Source organism: Lactuca serriola, chromosome 3 (genome assembly GCF_051521515.1).
Source record: "Lactuca serriola cultivar US96UC23 chromosome 3, Lser_US96UC23_V15, whole genome shotgun sequence".
Classification (NCBI taxonomy): domain Eukaryota; kingdom Viridiplantae; phylum Streptophyta; class Magnoliopsida; order Asterales; family Asteraceae; genus Lactuca; species Lactuca serriola.
In genome coordinates, this window is record NC_136410.1 from 98,223,063 (window position 1) to 98,233,511 (window position 10,449).

At 36.4% G+C, this 10,449-nt stretch overlaps 1 non-coding gene across 1 annotated transcript; it reads right to left on the minus strand.

The window, feature by feature from the left end:
- Positions 1-9,191: 9,191 nt before the first annotated feature.
- Positions 9,192-9,298, minus strand: LOC145096673 (small nucleolar RNA R71). The gene has a single exon (XR_013704044.1). It is a non-coding gene; the product is annotated as a small nucleolar RNA R71 (small nucleolar RNA).
- Between the last annotated feature and the right edge of the window lie 1,151 nt (positions 9,299-10,449).

The window sequence follows — 10,449 nt, forward strand, 5'->3', positions numbered from 1 at the left end:
ATTATTGCACAAAAGTCACCAAGACTTTGCCAATGAAAATATAAAGTACTCTATTAGAGATTGCTACAAGGCAATTCCATAGATATGAAGTCTCACATTCAAAGTACATTCCTTTGAACATCCTTCTTGCACAAAAGTTTCTAATCTAGACATAAATTCTTAACATCCAACTCCCAATATGGAAACATTTCCATATTTTCCATATGAAAACTTATTGTGAATAGAATCTTATCTATTCATAATAATGCCATTATGGTCCATCCGTTACTATACTTCCAACTGCCCACAAGCGACCAATCCTTAACGAACCTTAGATTGTCGTTGATAGTTGTTTAATTATTTTAGTCAAACCCGTTCTAGTCCCTTTTCCCTCTTGATGTCCTAGGTATTTGGAAAATTTTAGAATGGTCAAATATTACAACAAATGCAATCAATCCTATACTCGAAGCGTATGGGACACGATCCATAATGAAAAACGTGATACTTTACCAGTTTCTTGCTATAATATTGCAATATATAGAATTCCTTTATGTTGAATCTTTTCAACATAACATCCATATATGTCTTTTGACTAAATTTGATTAAAATTTCTCGATCCAAGCTTTTAGATTTCGAAATGAAGTATAATATTTTCTCCCTTAATTATAGCAAAACAACTATTCAACCTTTGCAAATTGAAACTTTGTTTTTTATAATTAATATTGCTAACTTGCAATACATAAAATAATAATCATACTCCCACTAACATGATAATTATCTCCATACCATCATAACATTTATGCTCCCACTAGCTTTGAAACGTATTCAGAAAACATTTTGACTTCTAGAAAGCAATACTTATTGACTTTCAAAGTTCATATTTCTAATACGATATGCTTCGATAAGCCTTTATCTAAGCTTTTCAAACTTATACACCTTTCCTTAGAAAGCTTATATGTGTGTTTAAATGATTTTAGAACTTATAGGAATAAGTCTTAAATGTTCAAACTAATTGCCAAATCTCACAATTTGAACTATGAAGAGGGATGCCGTAATCAAAATCGAATTTGAGAATGCAATTTACACAATCGCTATCTCCTTAAAATCTCTCATAGTGAAAGCGTTTCCTCACAATAATTTTCATGAAGGAGAGAAACCTTATGACACTTAGATTTTATGGTGTTTATGCTCTTATCCATGTCAATTTGTCATAACCATAATCATAAGATAATGTTTGTGTCAAATCCAAACTCTTATGGACAGAACTTGTTCATTTTTAATTTCTTGCCATCAAGGGTCCCACCATTGCTTCCAAGTTATTTAGCAGCTCACCTATACTAGTCAATGTACTTTCATTGAACAAGGTGCTTTCCCTTATGCAGTCAATTGAGAACTCGTAGAATTCATATGCATAAGTAACTTTATTGGAATGGCATAGAAATACAAAAATTTCAACACGATATGTTTCAAACCTCAAGTCGTGCGCTAGTGTTTAATAGGTTTACTCTTGATTAGTTCTTGAACCTTTTCAAGATCATTTAGACTCCCACTGACCTCTTGACATATAATATTCTCTTATCAAGAACATTTCTTGACAAACAAATATTCAAGAGTGAGTGCGGATTCTTATCAAGACAAACACTACACACAATTGGTATTAGTTGGTCTTTGTCTTATCCAAGACATCACAATTTACCAATTTCAGATGTGTAAGAGTAAGAAAAACAATTTTCTGCTTCACATTTGATGAGTGTGTTAGAACTTCTTAAGATGTGTCACTCAAGTCACAATCTTGGAGTGTGACTCTAAGACTTGATTTTGGAACAAAGTATGACTCACCTATAAATTTAACTATTTCAACAATTTCCGATTCCTCTTCTTAGCCATACTAGTGCACTAAGATTTACTTAGAGGATCAATTGTGATATGGTTTCACAATCAATGATACAATCATAAAACGTGATACAAAAGTACTCTCCCTTCTTTCTAGATTGGAGAAACTTTTACCTTTTTTCCTAATTGATTCTTTTTATTCGTTCTGTCATTCATTGAAACTTTTCAATGATTCAGAATTATACTTAATCTTGTAAGCATAACCACATTTACTAGACTTTTAGTAAATCATGACGAATAATCTTATTGTTCTTTGTGGTGGACTTGACCAGTGTACAACATTGTGTACCGGTTCTCCTAGTCCTTCACTTGACCTTTTGTCAAGGAATAAGTCTTATTTTTTCCAAATATGAATCTCATTCATCATACAATACAAGTTGTATGATTCAAAGTTTTTGTCCAATTGAAACTCGAGCGATAAGAATCTTTCCTTATTTTGTAAATTATCGACATTACCACAAATAACATAACTAAGAATCACATTCATTTCAACATTGCTAAAAAATAGAAATACACAAACATCAATTTTCATACATGCCATTGCAAAGAATTATAAATAAGACGAAAACCAAAATTTATTTTATTTATAAAAGTTGCGGAAAAACTTATCCTTACAATGCAAATTCAAATGAAACCATGCTATTTCATATTCCTAAACAATCTATCATAACTCTAAAAGCAGCAGCTCCAAAAGTCCGATCATCGAATCATGCGATCGAAATAACAAATAATTTTCAATTAAGCATTTAATTTAATAATTATCTAAATTTGACCTAGTCAATATTACTTGCAAGATAATTTCAACAATTAATTTAAATAATCAAGTATTATCAAATAAGAAAATTATTATTTAAACAATTGGTAATTATCTTTTGTTTTGATGAGGATATTGATAAAAAGGTAATAAAATTCGGATTTTATTAGACTAAAACAATTCAGGTAATTATCCTTAAGCAAAACAGCAAGAAATCCCGAAATTTCCTCTGTTTGACGCTCCGACTCGCCGAGTCCCCTTATGGACTCGTCGAGTTCATCCTACTCGTCGAGTCCACAATGGGACTCGCCGAGTTCATCAGGCAGAGAGCAAGAAAAAAATGATTTTAAGCAAGAATCAAAACACAAAGCATCAAATTCAAGAGAAGCCAATCAAGGCTCTGATACCACTGATGGGTTTGAGCCATAAGAACATTCATATGTGTACATGCAAACCCTAATGCTTGGATCTAGGTTTCTCTAATGAACATGCTTTTTATCCAAGACTTGCAAACCCTAGATCTATGATATACAATTCGAAATTGACATGAAAAAGTAGATCTAGATGATTACCTCTTCTTGAAAGCTTGAATCTTGTTATCCTTGGAGCTTAGAGTCACAAGTGTCACTCCTTTAATGACTTACAAACACTAAGAAGCAAGAGGATAATTTGGAGAGAGGTTGTAGGCACAAAATTGGCTCTAGGAACTCCTTAGGGTTTCTGGTAGCCGATTTCTATAGCCACTGGGTTCTTTAAATACTTGATCTGCTAGGGTTACAACCTAAATTCCCTAATTTGATTACTTAGGCCTTAAGCAATCCAAGGATCCTTCTAGATTAAGGCTCGGACAAATTCAAGGAGTCCATACACCTTAATTTCATCCACCCTATGATCCATAAGGATCCACAGCCCAAAACCAACTATCACACAATTGACAATTCTAGTCCCCTTTATTTAATTAATCTCTTTTAGCCACATAATTGATTCTTAATTAATTCTTGTCTAATATTAATTAAACTATATGATTTCTCATTTAATATATTAATCATATAATATATTAATAAATCATAATAACCTATTTATTTATAAATCATCCTATCACGTTGCTTTGGTGAAGGCAACCTAAAAGGATCATGCACAACCGGGTCAAGTACTTACCAAATATAGTTACGGGCTTAGACACTAATCCAACAGTCTCCCACTTGGATAAGTCTAGTAACTATAAGTATATGCATAATCCGATTTGCAATCATAGCTCTCAAAGATGCTGTCAAACTCTGATCTTATCAGCATCCTGTCCTTTAGATAAGGGATCGAATGATCCTCTGTTCTAGATATCGTGCGGACAATCACATGGAACATGGTCATACTTATTGTCCAGCAGTTTGTTTCTCGATCTTAGATTCGTTTGACATAGAACTTAATTGAACACATCAATTCAGTCCTGACGGGGCCCGACACATAAGTCAAACTAAATGATCGAGGGGCCCTGATATCGCTTTTACCCTCTTAGGATAAAAGGAACAGATAAACTTCGACTTATATGCATTTACTATTCACTAATCAAATCATACACAACAATGCGTTTTATGATATCAAGTTACTGATGTGTTTTCACATTATCAATGCACAACCAATTAGCAAACAATAAACCATATATCTAGGTTTTAAGACCATATGATATTATCGTCTTGCGATCACTCGTGATAAATTCCATGAATGATTCCAGTAAGCGTGGGTTTATTCCAATGCTCAAAATTTGTTCATAAGCACTCATGAATGTTGTAGCAAACCTTTGCTATGTCTAATACCTTTCAAACAATCTACACACCTATTCATGACAATCTTCATTCATACCTACTTCCAACATATGAACGACTGTGGACCGTTCGAATAATTCGATTATTCTTAAATAACTCAATTATTCAGGAAGTCAAAACATGCAAAGTGAAACAATAGTTAAACAATTAACATAAGGCAGTAACTTTACTTATAAATAATACTCTTTTATTTAATCATCAAATGTCAATTACATTTATCTATTACACGTTTCTAAACTATCTAATCTAAACTAATATCGTCATTCAGCCCAATGCTCCTAGCGTACTGCAAGTGCTTAACCCTACTCAGTCCCTTCATAAGCGGATCTGTTGGGTTATCCTCTAATGATACCCTCTTCACTATGAGGAGTCCTTCTACCCAATGTTGAATAAAGTGATATTTTCTGTCGATATGTCGAGATCTACCATGATCCCTCGGTTCCTTGGTCAAGGCAACCGCTCCTTCATTATCACAGAAAATTTCCATGGGCTCCTGTATGGCTGGCACAACTCTAAGGTCTCCAATGAAATTATTCAGCCATATTGAATCTTTTGATGCTTCTCTCGTTGCAATGTACTCTGATTCGCACGTTGAATTAGCTACGGTTTCTTGCTTGGAATTTTTCTAAGTCACTGCTCCTCCATCAAGGGTAAAGACCCAGCCCGACTGCGAACGATAGTTGTCCCTGTCGGTCTGAAAACTGGTGTCACTATACCCTCACACCTTTAAGTTATCACTCCCACCGAGAACTAGAAACCATTCCTTGGTCCTCCCAAGGTACTTAAGAATATTCTTGACTGCGGTCCAATGTGCTTTGCCAGGATTCCCTTGATATATGTTGACCATGCTCAAAGCGAAGGCCACATCAGGGCGAGTACAAGTCATAGCATACATGATCGAGCTAACTGTGGAGGCGTAAGGTACTCGGCTCATCTCTTCTATCTCGGCTTCGGTACTCGGATTTTGAGTCTTACTCAACTTGGTATTACTTTGGATTGGTAATTCCCCTTTCTTGGAATTCTCCATACTAAAATGTTTTAGTACCTTGTCCAAGTAAGTATTCTGACTAAGTCCTATTAGTCTTTTACTCCTGTCTCTCACTATCCTTATTCCCATAATATATGCAGCTTCTCCGAGGTCCTTCATAGCAAAGCACTTCCCGAGCCAGGATTTAACTTCCTGCAGTGTCAAGATGTCGTTTCCTATGAGCAGTAAGTTATCGATATACAATATGATGAAGCTCACTATACTCCCACTGGCTTTGTATACACATGATTCATCTTCGTTTCGCAGAAACCCAAACTCTTTGACTTTCTCGTCGAAAAAAAGATTCCATCTGCGAGATGCTTGCTTAAGTCCATAAATGGACTTCTCAATCTTACACGCTCTATTGGGATGCTTCACATTGACAGAACCCTCTGGCTGAGCCATGTAAACATCCTCAGCCAACTTTCCATTAAGGAAAGCGGTTTTGACATCCATCTGCCATATTTCATAATCATGAAATCCAACAATGGCCAACATCACCCTAATACACTTTATTTTCGCAATTGGTGAGAAGGTCTCATCATAGTCAACTCCGGGAGTTTGAGTAAAGCCCATCGCAACCAATCGCGCCTTATACGTGTGCACATTCCCATCCATGTCGGTCTTCTTCTTGAAGTTCCATTTGCACCCGACCGTTTTACGTCCGGGCACATGATCAACCAAATTCCAAACTTGGTTGTCATACATGGACTGAATCTTGCTGTCCATCGCCTCTTTCCATTTTGCAGACTCTGGGCTTGCCATGGCTTCCTTATAGATGTTAGGTTCGTCTAGATTTATTAGTGTACTATCACTAATATACGTGTCCCCTTCTGTTGTAATATGAAAACCATATAATTGGGGTTGAACTCTAACTCTTTCAAAACGTCTAAGAGGTAAGGACTCGTCAATCAGCTCAACCGGAGTTTCCTCCTCGGGTTGAGTGTCAGCATTAGAGTTTCCTTCATCGATCGACTCTTGAATCTCTTCAAGATCGATTTCCCTCCCACTGCCCCCTTGGTTTATGAGTTCTCGCTCTCGGAAAACCCCTCTCCTCGCAACGAAGACAACATTGTCACTCGGTCTATAGAAGAGATATCCAAAGGATTTCTACGGGTAGCCGATGAAAATACATCGCTTACTACGAGGTTCGAGCTTGTCGTGAGTCTCTCGTCTTACGAAAGCATCGCAACCCCAAACCTTGATATGTGCCAACAAGGGAGCTTTCCATGTCCACATCTCGTGAGGTGTTTTGGAAACCTTCTTCGTAGGGACTAAGTTAAGGATATGGGCGACAGTCTCTAAGGCATATCCCCAAAATGAGATAGGTAGTGAAGCACGACTCATCATGGAACAAACCATGTCCAACAAGGTTCGATTACGCCTCTCAGCCACACTGTTCAACTATAGTGTCCTAGGTGGCGTCAATTACGAGTGATATTTCCATATTTATACATAGTTTTAGGCAATATTGATCTACATTTTATTAAATATTTTGGTTATTTGCACAGAATTATGGTACTTATAAGGATAAATTGTTATATGCAGCCAAATAAAAGTATTTTCAAAGAAAGGGACCAGAAGTGACAATACTTGGAACTTTGGGGGGACTTGAAGAAAAGAAGAACGAAAAAAACACCCAAAAGTCGTTCTCACGATGTGAACAGTTGATGATTCACGACGTGAGTAGAGAGTTTTAGAAGATAAGCATCCGGGTGAAGGAATCCTTGTCGAACATGATTATCTCGAGTTCATGACGTGAGACTTATATTCTCATGACGTGAACAGGAAATTTGAAGATAATATAAATACCTTTGCCCATTACGATTTGGGAGACTTCTGGCTGAAGGAAGAGGTTCCAGGAGGCGATTTACAGCAGAAATAAGGTCCTGGAAAAAGGGTTTTCAACACCAAAAGAGTAAAAGTCCATAGTTTGTTTATTTGTTTGATACTTATGAACATGTTTTCTTATTTGAGTTATGTTTATGTGTTAGTTACTATTATGAGCAGTTGAATCTAGCTACTCTTATCTAGCTAGATGAAGCTTCTAACTTATGAATAGCATAATTTTACATGGATTTATTTAGTTGGTGAATTGCTTGTGTTTGATTTATTGTTACCTAGCATGCTTATGTTGTTGCTTTAGTTGCTTAAATTCATGTTATGTGTAGCTTAGTGACCATTAATTGCATGAACTTGATAACCTGGTAATTTAGTGAACATTGAATTGCTAGAGCTAGGATCAACCAAAATCTTAGTTAGTAGTTGAAGTAATTAACTTTGTTGTGTTAGAGAACATAGATTATGACCATAATTGTGTTTGCATGATAAATCTTACATAGCATAATCATAGACATAATTGGTTCTGTGTTTAATTGTGTGTGACCATACATAGTTTTACATGAATTAATTAACTATTGGTAAATTTAGACCTAAATTACTAATATAATAACAACCAACTTAATAATCCATAATTATTAGCTAGCCATAAGGACGAAGTGGATTCGAACTAGATAAGAGTGTTTTTAATTATTGATTGAATTTGAGTTAAGTGAGTCTGATCTTGCAAAATCAGATAAAAACCCTTTTTAGCTTGTTTATAATTAGATTAATTTAAGTAGTAAATAGATTATTTAATAAGACCGTTCCCTGTGATCGACACCCAACTTACCCAAGCTATACTGTAATCTGACTAGGTACACTGCCTATAAGTGCATAGTTAGTCTAAGTTTATTAGGTTATAAGTATTAAAATTAGTGGGTACTTCCGTGCACATCAAGTTTTTGGCGCCGTTGCCGGGGAACGGCTTAGTTTATTAGTTTGTTTGATTTAAATTAATTGATCCTTTTTGTAGGTTAAAACCTGCAAGAAGTTACTTTTCTGTTTTAATTTTTTTCTACATTACAGGACTCACGACGTGAACCTTTAAGATTCATGACGTGAGAACTGCAGTCCTTAGTTTTGTTTATTTCAGTTGTTTTTCTTAGTTCAGTTTTACGTTTTTATCTTTTTGTCTTATTTCAGGAGTTCATGACTAGAGGTTCTAACACACCTTTGGTACCACCACTTGAAGATCCCGAGTCTACACTTCACAAAAAGAACGATAAGAGCATGAAAGAAGATCAAACACCAAAGAAGACACTTTTACAAGAATTCAAATCAGTGTTCTCAAAGAAGTCGGGGAAGAAAACGGAGGAGTCAAGTTCATCTTCAAAGAACAAGAGCAAGCTTGAACACTTAGATCAAATACGCGTCCAAGCCGAGTCCGAATACGATACTGAACCTGAATTTGAATTACATACAAGTGAACCTGAGAACGAGCTGGAGAACGAAATGGCGAACATTGATGAAATGGCCATGGGGGACTACAAGAAGCGCATTCGAGATGATGTGGGGTCGGGTTTAGTACATCCTATGATTCCTGTCAATGCCACATTCAAGTTGAAGGGGCATATCCTTACTGCACTTAAGGATATACCATTTTACGGGAAGGATCACGATGATACTTTCAAACATTTAGACGAGGTGAACGATATTGCGGATTATTTTAATACTACCAATATCCCAAGGGACACAACTTTGCTAAGGATGTTACCAGTCACTTTCAAGGGAGCAGCAAAAGACTGGTTGAAGGCACTCCCACCTGGTACAATCACCACATGGGCCCAATTGCATGAGAGATTTCTAGATCAGTTTTGTCCACCCTCTCAAAATCTCTAAACTCAAGAAGGCAATTGCCAACTTTGAGCAAAATCCGGGGGAGTCATTATACGAGGCTTGGGAACGCTACAAGGGGTTGTTAAGGAATTGTCCTCAACATGACCTCAATATTCAGTAAGAGATGTCGATATTTTATGATGGGGTGAATGTCATGACTAGACAACTCCTTGATTTGCAAGGACCACTAACGAAGAAGAACCCAAATAAGGCCAAGGAACTGATTGAAGAGGTTTCAAGGCACTCTCATGAGTATCACAACCCAGGGCGTGATGGAATAAAAGGCAGTGGAGGTACACAAACTGAAGAGATGGCGACTGTGATGGCAATGCTTAGCACTATGGATAGGAGATTGACTCAATTGGACCAATCAATTCATGCAATCCGAGTTGGTTGCGAGAGATGTAGTCGCCCACACTTGACAAAGGATTGCAATATGGATGAATATGGAAACAAGAAAGCTCAAGTATGCTACTCAAGTGGGGACAAGTATGATGAAGATTGGAGAAAACCAAAGAAAGAGTGGCTGCCTTACGAAGAATACAAGAAGCAAAAAGAAGAGAAATTTAAGCAAACTGGTCGGGGCTTCTACCGAAGAGAGCAACCACTAGCTGAAAAGAAATCAGAATTAGAGACCATGTTGATGAAGTTCATGGAAGCTTCAGAAAAAAGACATGATGCTACTGACAATTGTAAGGTCAAACCTTGAAATATGATAATGTTTAAAACAAACTCAGCATCAGCGCATATCTTAGTATCAGCATCAGCGTGTCAACAGCTCAGTTTGTAATAGTTTAGTTTATTCAGTGCATTGTAACAAATCTTGTATTTATCCTGTTTCCATAGTTAGCTTAATTAGTTAGCTAGAGTATCCCTAATTTGTAGGGATTGTCTAGAATAGCAGTATATAATCTTTTGTATAGGTTTGTGAACGGCTACGCCTTTCACAAACCCTAATCGCTGCTTTGTGCACACGATAATCTCTTTGTGAGATTATCTTTCTTAGTTAAAGCTTTTCTTCGTGAATTCCTCTTGTTCTTATTTTCTGTAATTGTTTGATAAATTGATTGATCTTAAGGCCTCTTCAATTGGTATCAGAGCAGGTTTCTCTTATCAAACAAATGGCTTCATCTTCTTCTTCGTCGAACTCATCAAATCATCCTTCCGCTAAAATTCCTCCTTTTGATGAAACAAACTTTGCTATGTGGAAAATAAAGGCTCTATATGCTTTAGAGTCAGTAGATGAAGACATGTTGGAC